This window comes from Manduca sexta, chromosome 4 (assembly GCF_014839805.1).
Source record: "Manduca sexta isolate Smith_Timp_Sample1 chromosome 4, JHU_Msex_v1.0, whole genome shotgun sequence".
In the NCBI taxonomy this organism is placed as follows: Eukaryota; Metazoa; Arthropoda; class Insecta; order Lepidoptera; family Sphingidae; genus Manduca; species Manduca sexta.
In genome coordinates, this window is record NC_051118.1 from 8,755,895 (window position 1) to 8,766,089 (window position 10,195).

Genomic DNA, 10,195 nt, shown 5'->3' on the forward strand with positions numbered 1-10,195 from the left:
TATAATATGTATAGATAGGGAAGTCTTTTTACCTGGCTTCATAGCTGCTATAATTGAGTCATTATTACGAAAAACATAAAGTTATATTTTCTTTACAATTGTCAAAAAGGGGACACCCGGATTTGAACCGGGGACCTATCGATCTGCAGTCGATTGCTCTGCCACTGAGCTATATCCCCTGTGTTGTTTTTGGCTTATTTGGCAGTGATATTGTTTTAATTGAAAACTTTAAATTAATCGTTATGGAATATCTAACTGACGGGTATTATATACCTGCATTGTCAGTTTGAGTTTGATTCCTATGTCGATCAAAATAAATGCTATTTTTGCAATTTTCCAAAAATATACTTCATCATCTGGCATTCGAATGATTGCCTGATAGGGTAACCTCTATCACATCATGGGACGGATATAACGAAGCGTGAGTGAAATACTTTCATCTCTGTCTATTTCTTTAGGAACAAAGGCGAAGTTATCCAGGTATGTATTAACTACTTGGACTGCTAACCGCGAAGTTTTGAATTCGATTTTCGGCTTTAACTTGTGTATACCGATTCGGAATCTTCTGACTATCCGAAAACTGAATTTGTGATATATCCGATGGTATTGGCGTATAGTGGGTGGACTATGGATGCATTGCTCCCCCTTTTTGGAGATAAAAGCATAGATTTGTATATATTCATGCTAGCTTATCCCTGTGGCTCCGCTCGGGTGATTTTTTTTATGCCGGGGTTCGGCAAAGTAGATTCACAGCACCTGATATTAAGTGAAGTGAAGCTCAAAGACTTTCTCCGCGATATTTTCTTGTGATAAAATGTAGAGTAAAACACTCAGGAGTAATGTAACATCTAATTAGAGAAAAAAAAATCTAAATCGGTTTAGTAGTTCCTGAGATTATCGCGATCAAAGAAACTCTTCAGCTTTATATATTAGTATAGGTTAATACATAAATATAAGTGCGAAAGTAACTTTTACTCTCTGTTACGTCTTCACAACTAAACTACTGGACTGATTTTGATGAAATTTTGTATGGAGTAGCTTGAATACCAAGAAAAGATAGTAAGCTACTTCTTTTAAGTATTTGTCACAACAAAATTCCAACAAATGATACTGTAGACAGAAAAGTAGAAATCACGCACAGGAGAAAAAACCATAAGCATAAGAATAATGTATCTTAGAAGAATTATTTCAGACTATTTTTTAACGCGTGATACAAGCGAGTATGTCGATTTTCATCGCGTATTTTCTCATCCGTAAACTCCGGAATTCTTAAGGTACAAGTCCAAAGATATTTTCCAGTACCAGGACACCATAAGATCTGTATAGTTATCAAATACGAATAAAACGGTATGAATAAAAAGTGTAATGAAAAGAGTTATAAGTGGTATTACGTTCGGCCGGGTAACCGCGCGCGTGGAACGTCCGCCCAGACGAGCTTAGGGTTGTCACCTGGTGAAATTATGTGTTTTATTCTGGGACTTTTTAGTTATATTTAAATATTTAAAATCCTATAAATGACACACATAGTATGGTTTTACATGATATAAGTGTTATACAAGTAATTGTAAGGAACATAGAATATTTTGAGGACAAAGGAATACGTCTAAAAAGTAGTTAAACAAATTATAGGAACAGGATTCTGGCGAGCTACACTCACATACCCGATGTGAAGATAGTAATATCAATCACACTGCATATACATTTTTTAAATCAGCATTGTCTCCACTTCGCCAATTTAATTTTCGTTACATTGCTGCAGTAGCTGATCTTGAAATTAACCAAAATAGGGCGTTTATAAACAAGATTTAAATCCCAGTATAGAGCACAATTTTCCATAGAGCATTAGACACATTTTCGTTATGTGCCAGCCCTTGCCGCCAATGCAAGTGCAATGCGTATTTATATCGGCCCAAATTCTAAAGTGGGATGCGTTTGTGGGCCAGCCCTGCGCGTCCCTCGTGCCGCGCCTCGGCATTTATGTACTCCTGGTACCCGCGACTGATTTATTGATAGACTAGCTGTCGCCGGCGGGTTTTAGCGACGTTTTTTTGTCATGTATTCTGGAAGTCTTCTTTGTAGAGAGATTAGTTTTATTATAGTGTTTTTTTTTTCACAGTTTGATAAAATTAATGGGCATAGTCCAGTTCAGTCTAAATACATTGCCGATCAACAGGAGATATTGCATCTCTATCGCTAGTTATGGCTACAAATATCTTTACCGTCTGTTACTGTGACAAGATTTCTTTTATTTATTACACTATGGCTGTTATTCGTCGTAAACTCCAGAACATGTGTCAGCTTCATAAGATTTTAAACGGTAAAACTAATTGTAACCATATACTCGAACGTTTCAGCCTTTCAGTTCCGCGAAATCACCCACGAACTCCAACTCGCAACATTCTTTATACTCCATTTTCTAAAACTAACTTGGGTCTTCAATCGCCCTGTACTAGAATCTGCAACCAGTACAATCAGTTTTTAATAGCTTGTAAGAAATTAGACGTGTTCCGTGACTCTTACTCGATCTTTAAACGCAAGATTTACGAATTACTTTCACAACCCTCACAATTATAATATGGTTTATCTCATATTATTTTTGTTTTTTTATATTGTATCTGTAGTTTAAAAAATTGTTCATTATTATTAATATTATGTGTACCGTTTTGAGGCCCCATAAAAATATGCTACTCGCTGAGTGCTGTGGCGAATGTTATGTACGCCGTACTTGTTATACATATCAGTGACTATAATTATTGTTTAAAACTAGTGTAACTATGTGTAACTGTTATTATATGTACAATGTGCCAGTGCTAATAAATAAGTAAATTAATATGCAAAATATATCTTGCTGGTTGCAGGATATATTTTATATCCGCCTGGATAGCGACCTCTGTACGCAAGGTGTTAAAACCCGCCACAGAAGCTCACGTAAGTGCATCGCGTTCCGAGATCAGCCGGTGTATATCCGATTCCAACAGGCCGGCATAATTGTGTCGACTGCTGAGGGGTAATCATCTCTCGTCAGTTGACATTCTATTGGATCCCACTCTACTTACCATCAGCTGCAGTGATGCCACTTTGCCACATCCATATAAAAAAGGCATATATATCTACTGCGCATCATACGTCTGTCTGGTCACTACCATTGACTGCATCTGTGTCATTGTATTGCGGTACGACTGGCATACCTAAGCCTCGAACACCGCGTCCAGCAAAATTATATTGGATTTTGCTACTCAGTCTCAGCTAGGAGTCAAGTATATGACAATAGCTAATATGCCATCTAAAATAGCTGTCAACTACTACCTGAAAAGGCAAATTTTGCTGTGTTTATATGCAGAAATCCATCCACAACTCCCATCCAAAACTACGCAGTCAATCTACCCTTGACAATGGTATGATTCAGTGCTTCGTGCTCCTAGCTACGTCGCATCGCGTGCGGCTCGCTAAGGAAAAAACCTCTGCCATTGTTTCAGGCTAATTTATAGTCTATAATTAATAAGTAATGACGAGGACGGCTTCCGCGTTAATGCTTCCAGGATCAGTGTTTTTCACGTGATGTACTGTTGACAATATTACCTGATTCAAGAAAATTATATTAGGATTTGATGCGTACTGGCAGTTCGGATTTGTCCCCGATAGGCTCGCTCATATCATGAGACTAATGCACATGATGAAAAATGCTCTAATTGCGTCTCTACTTTTGGAGTAAAAGGCAGTGGTAAAGGGTGAAATTTTTCAAAAGGGAACCCGATATAATATATAAATACTTCTATGCATAAATGCGGTCTGCAAATAATTCCAATAATGATAAAATTGTATGTAAATTACGAAAGCGAAGTCGGCAAGAATCGGGTTATATGGATCCTTCACCACTGGTAAAAGGTGTATGGGTAGCTTAAGAGACTTGTATGGACTTCTTTAACTTAGTAACAGCATTGGTTCTATGGGTCAGATTGATTGAGGTGATATACTACCTTACAACAGTTATTTTCCATTTTTGGTATTATGTTTGGTGCGTATTAAAAGGGTTATTGATTTCTCTCGATATATTACCATTCTTATAAGTTAAGGCGATACCTCAAGGTCCATTTTCATACATTTTGTTTCACCTTTAATCTGGGTAACTAAACAAGTATTGGCAAGTAAAGAATTTAAATTCACGTCTAGTTAGTGATTAGTTCTCGCAGTTGAAAGAAAAACGTAAAAATAATTAATAATCATGGATATTTCGGCCTTTAAAATTTCGTCATATTAAATTTTATTATTTTAATTAGTAACGAAGTAGGAAGATGATACAGCTTAATTTACCGAGTCATTTTTAAGTATTAACTAGTGTTCTTCAGCTGTCAGGTGCTATCCTTATAGGAAATAAAAAGATTAAGAAGGAGAGAGGGAAAGATTAGGATCTCTTAGGGTCTCATTGACCTTATCAAACACATTCGCGGGTGGAGCCGCGATTTAAATGTAATAATCTATACATATAATTAAACAAGGTCCTCAAAAGCTATTTGTCTGTATGTGATCGATTTTCTCAAAATCTTCTGAAAGGATTTTTGTACGGTTTTTACTAAAAGATGCAATTCTTGAGGAAGGTTTAAGTTAATAGTACATTACGGATTTGTGTAAATTGACCGAAATATAACGATTACTATTGAAGAGGTCACGTGGTCGTAAAAAATATCATAGGTCGGGATCTACGAGGGAAAATCTTTGTGATACACTGCTATCCACGTGGGCGAAGCCGTAGGCATACAATAATAATTTTTTTAAAGGCTGGATTTTATATCTTAAAAGATCTTTATACTTAGGTGATAGTTCTCTATATAAAAATCAAGAAATTAAACTATTATGCTTATCACTGTATCTTTGAGTCCGAGTTATATTTGACCCTATTAGTACCTTTAAATTTACAGCTATAATCTAGTTGGGAGAGAAATAAACTATCGAGACGAAAGTCCGCAGGTTCAAAACCCTAGGGCACACACCTCTGAATTTTCTAAAATCATGTGTGTATTCTTTGTAAATTATCGCTTGCTTTAACGGTCCAGAAAAACATGAGGAAACCTACATACCTGAAAAGTTCCCTATAAGAATTTTGAGGGTGTGTGAATTCTACCAATCAGCACTAGGCCAGCGTGGCGGACTAAGGCCTAATCTCTCTCAGTAATAGAGGCTCTTGTCCAGCAGTGGGACAGTATGATATAATACAGGGTTGCTACTATTTTTGTAATTTCTTTTCTCTGATGACTGAAAAATCAGTTCTAATACAAATAGATGCATACAGTTTGTTTATTAAAACATGATGGATCCCCTTTATCCCGAGTTCAAACCGTGCAGTAAATATCGGAGCTCCGTTAGCCAGTTTCCCGCTAACCGCGCGTTGTCCTATTTAACCGAGCCAGTTAAAAATAACCGCCAACATACTCTCGTGTCGGTCGACTTTTGCCAAACGTTTAACCCTGATTAATCTGGCTTAACCCTTGATACAATGTTATGTTCTCCTATTGTTGCTGGTTTCCTGGGATGTTTGGTCTAGACTATTTAATAATACTTAAACAGTCATTTTGATATCATAATATCAGCCCTGTATTATATACTGTCCCACTGTTGGGCACGGGCTTCCTCTACTACTGAGAGGGATTAGGCCTTAGTCCACCACGCTGGCCTAGTGCGGATTGGTAGACTTTACACACCCTCGAAAATTCCTATAGAGAATTTCTCAGGTATGCAGGTTTCCTCGCGATGTTTTCCTTCACCGTTAAAGCAAGCGAAATTCACAGCACACCCAAATTATTTAGAAAAGTCAGAGGTGTGTGCCCTTGGGATTTGATCCTGCAGACATGAGTAAAAACGTTTTGTTTTCACGAAGATAGGTATGGTTATATTTATTAAACAGAATATTAAAATAACATTGTATATGAAGAAAGAAGTAGCCTATATACTTGACATTATAACAATATAAAGTTCACTGCTATGCTACCCTGGTAATATAAATTTCTAGCTGACCTTATGGCCAATAGAGCTGAATATTTCACAGTTGGAGAAAACAATGGTCTGCTGAGGAGGATGCGCTGAAGAAGTTATAAGCAGTGACTGACTTTGGCACCAGATCAGGGCAAAAAAAGAAGATTATATTCTATCTTCTTTCCAAGCATCAATGAGGCTTTTTACGGATTGACAAACTTAGGTCTGAGGCCGGAGCCAAGATTTGCTTGCTTATAATCATTAATGCTAATAAAAAACGGTAAATGTATGGTAATAATAATTTCCTATCGATAAGTGTCTTTCGCTCGGATATGTAATTCTACTACATAACGTTAACGTTTATAGAAAGGCATCTTGTTTATAATAGAGCTGCCTAGTGCTATGAAACCCTAGTAATTCAAATTTCAAGGTGTTACTGTTCATGGGGCAATTCGATTTTAAGTTTTAAGCGATTTGCTCGTCTTGCCATGCAAGCTCATGTAATTTATCAGCAATTAATCGATGTTTTGTTTAAACAACTTAAGTGACAGAACAGTGATTAATTAAACTATAGTAGATACATAATAATTGCATGATTAAAACAATGAATAATTACTGTGGAGGTGGCAGTCAGATACTACAAAGTTTCAACAAGAAAGAGTTAAAAAATATCAATTTAGATTCTTTATCGATAGTACTTTCATATTTTCAAATTACCTATTGATCTTTATAGCTGATCTTCGTAAACAGCTGCGTGATATAGCTAATGCTCAGCTGCTTTTTATCGGATTTATATCATCACAATTTTTCCTTTCCAAGGGTAGGGAAATATATATCACAGCAACACAACTACGCCATCGAGACAGTCTATTTTTCACTAACATAAAGGATAAATTAAAACCTTTTTAACAAAAAAATATTGTAAATAACTGATTACTTAATTTGAGTCAGCGCCACAATGTCTAATGGCTGTCATGTTCGTGACTACCTCAAGCAGCGAGCTGTGCAAGCCAAATTGACATCAAGTGTGCAGTATTGTTATTTTAACTGAAGTGAACTGACACGAGTTATTGACATTACTCTATTAGGAATAATGAGCTGTTTTATCTGCCATATGGCCGGTCAGACCGGGTTGGTACCACATACCACAGTTTTGAAAACTGATTTCGGATAGCTACCAGGCCCGCATAAGTAATTTTTCAGTGTCATGAATTTTTCCGAATGAATGAAGTCCGGCAAAGATATCCCAGTGCACCTGATTGTAAGTGAAGTAGGGTCTAATCAAATGCCTTTTGTTTGAAATAGGTTATTGTTTTCAGTACACAGTAGAGGTGGACTGGAATACTAGAAGTAAGTTAAATTTAGTATTGTTTCGAATATTTCTGCTCAGTATTTTTATACGTGGACGGCATAGGGAACTCACTGCGCCTTGGTAAGTGGAGTAAGGTCAAATAGAATGTCGACTGACGAGAGATGATTACCCCTCGACAGTCGACAGAATTATGCCGGTCTATTGGAACCGGTCGTACATAGGCAGATCCCAGACCGCGACACTTACTTGGGCTATTATGACGTGTTTTAACACCTTGTGTATTGTGGTCGCTATTCGGGCGGATATAAAATATATCCTGCCACCAACAAATGAAAATCTATTTGGATAATAGTAATCTTTTGAGTTTGTAGGAAGTAATCTCTGGAACCGCTATAATGATTTTAATAATTCTATCACTAATATAACGCTGCTCTATTCCTGAAATATAATTTTTGACTTCCATTTTTAATAAACAATCCTAATCCTTTTTTCCAATCCATCGCTAAAATGGACCAATCAGAACAAGGGTTTTTTTGACATGCTTATAAATGAGTTTTTTTTTCTATGACGAGACGAGCTTGCCGTTCGCCTGATAGTAAGCGATACGACCGCCCATAAACAGTAGAAACACCATCCAACACCTTGAATTACAAAGTATTGTTTGGTATTTCACTGCGTTCGCCATCCTGAGACATGAGATGTTAAGTCTTATTATGTCCAGTATTGGCTACAATGTCTTTCAAACCGGAACACAACATTAATTACACACTGCTGCTTGGCGGAAGAAATAGACATTGCGGTGGTACCTACCCTAGTGGACTCTCACATATGAGAGACCTACCAGTAAATATTTTTTATTATTTGATTGGAATAGTTTATTGTTATCTAATGGAAGATTGAAATTGGGATATTAATTGAAATGGTACGTAAATCTAAACAATTTCCAAGAAATACTTTCTCACCGAACCTAGATAGTTTGATAAAGATTTCCATTACTGATCACCATCCTTGCCAACTGCAACCTGTCACCTTCGCCCTTCGACCTATGAACTCCGACTTACGCCCGTACTTTTACCAGATTGAATAGCTCATAACTTACTGAAACATATACGGCTTTGTTCCGATTCCCAATTTGGTTGGCGAAATTGTTATGGTAGTGCCTCGGTGTTGCCATTTGAATGTGTTTTTTAAATGTGAACTTTGCTTTGCATTTTGATGATTGTTTATCAATGATCTGCCTTAATCTTTATTCATTTTATACTAAATGTAGTAATGTAAAGGATGTTTATTCTATAAACGACCTCAATCTCAATCTTCAATCCGATTCTGAGAATGAACCAATGAAAATAACTCATTTGTAAGAATGTCAAAAAATCTTTGTTCTGATTGGTCCATTTTTGAGATAGCTCGATAAAGCGATTGGAATAGTTTTTTGAAAATGGCAGTATATGGTGTTACGTAATTCTCTTCTTCTTCTGTTTCCCTAGTACATTGATATATTTGAGGATATTACTATCAGACTTTCAGTTTGCTCAAAAGTTACACATTTCAATGAAAAACCAAAACTTCAAAGATATAGTAAAATTAAATCAAATTCAAAAACGTTCATTCAACATAAATAGAAAATAGTTATCGTCCAAAATTCTAGTCCTAGATAATCACACTCACACAATACTCTCACACACGAATGCATACGAATGCAGCCGTCCCACGCACTCACGCGCACCGTTGTGTGTATGGGTGTGTGTAAGTAGGTCACAGAGATACGAGAGACACGTGTTAGAGGGCCGGAACTTTATTAGTGTACTGCGCTAGGATTTCGGGAATAAAAAATGAGGAAAAATATATAATTAAATAAATATAGCTCCTATTGATTTACTTGTTAAGGTAGGAATTCGTTAGATACGGGAGGACTGTAATAGGTGCAGTGCAAATTTTTATGGGAGGCTTACGTTCAGCAGTGGAATATAGAAATAAAAGTTACATTTTTAATTAATATCAGCCACTTAAAATCAAAATAAAAAAAATACAAAAAAGGTATTAGTATTTGTCGAATAAAAAAAAACTTTGTTTAAGTTTATTAGGCAATTTATCCTCAAATATATGAAATATTAATTAAATGTTATATATTATCAGGATGTACAGAATTACTTATAAACAATGTAAATTAAATGTAAATGAAAATAAATATATTTTAAGTAATAAGTTGACTTAAGTTACAAGTTGACTAAAGTATAAGACTTAATGTAGTATAAAACTTATAATTGTTAGTTGTAAATTATCCGCAATCAAATGTAATTTTTAAAAAAAATAATAAAAAATAAATTCGGTAGCCCTTCAAGCACAGTAACAAAATCCCTGCGCGGGCGCATCGCGGATGATACCGTGGTATGGAGAGCGTTCACCTCTCCCCGCACACTTCCCGCTACGCCCCGCCACCGCCCCGCCGCCGCCCTGCTCCCGACCCGCCCCCGCCCCGCACCGCCCCGGGACACCGACCGGGAAATCGTTGCTTTTCATTTAGTTTTCGATTAAGATCTCAAAAAGTATTTATAAGTTAATTATCGTTGTGACATGTTCATTTGTAATGGATATTGATTTTCCGATATTAAATAATTAATACTTTAGACTTTCATACAGCCGAATTACGAAGCGAGTACTTCGTTAATCTGATGGCAAATATCAAGATTTTCATAAACAGTAGAAACTAGTGGCAGGTCTCTCATATGTGTGAGAGTCCGCCTGGGTAGGTACCACCGCAATGTCTGTATCCGCCGCCAACCAACAGTGAGTAGTCACTGTTGTGTTCCGGTTTGAAGGACATAGTAGCCGGTGTAACAACTGGCCATAATGAGACTTAACATCTCATTTTTCAGGAATACCAAACAATAATTTTCATTTCATGCTGTTGGAAGG

The 10,195-nt window shown here is 36.5% G+C and overlaps 1 non-coding gene across 1 annotated transcript; it reads right to left on the reverse strand.

Annotated features, from left to right (window-relative positions):
* Window positions 1-107: 107 nt before the first annotated feature.
* On the reverse strand, window positions 108-179 carry Trnac-gca. The gene has a single exon. It is a non-coding gene; the product is annotated as a tRNA-Cys (tRNA).
* Window positions 180-10,195: the final 10,016 nt, after the last annotated feature.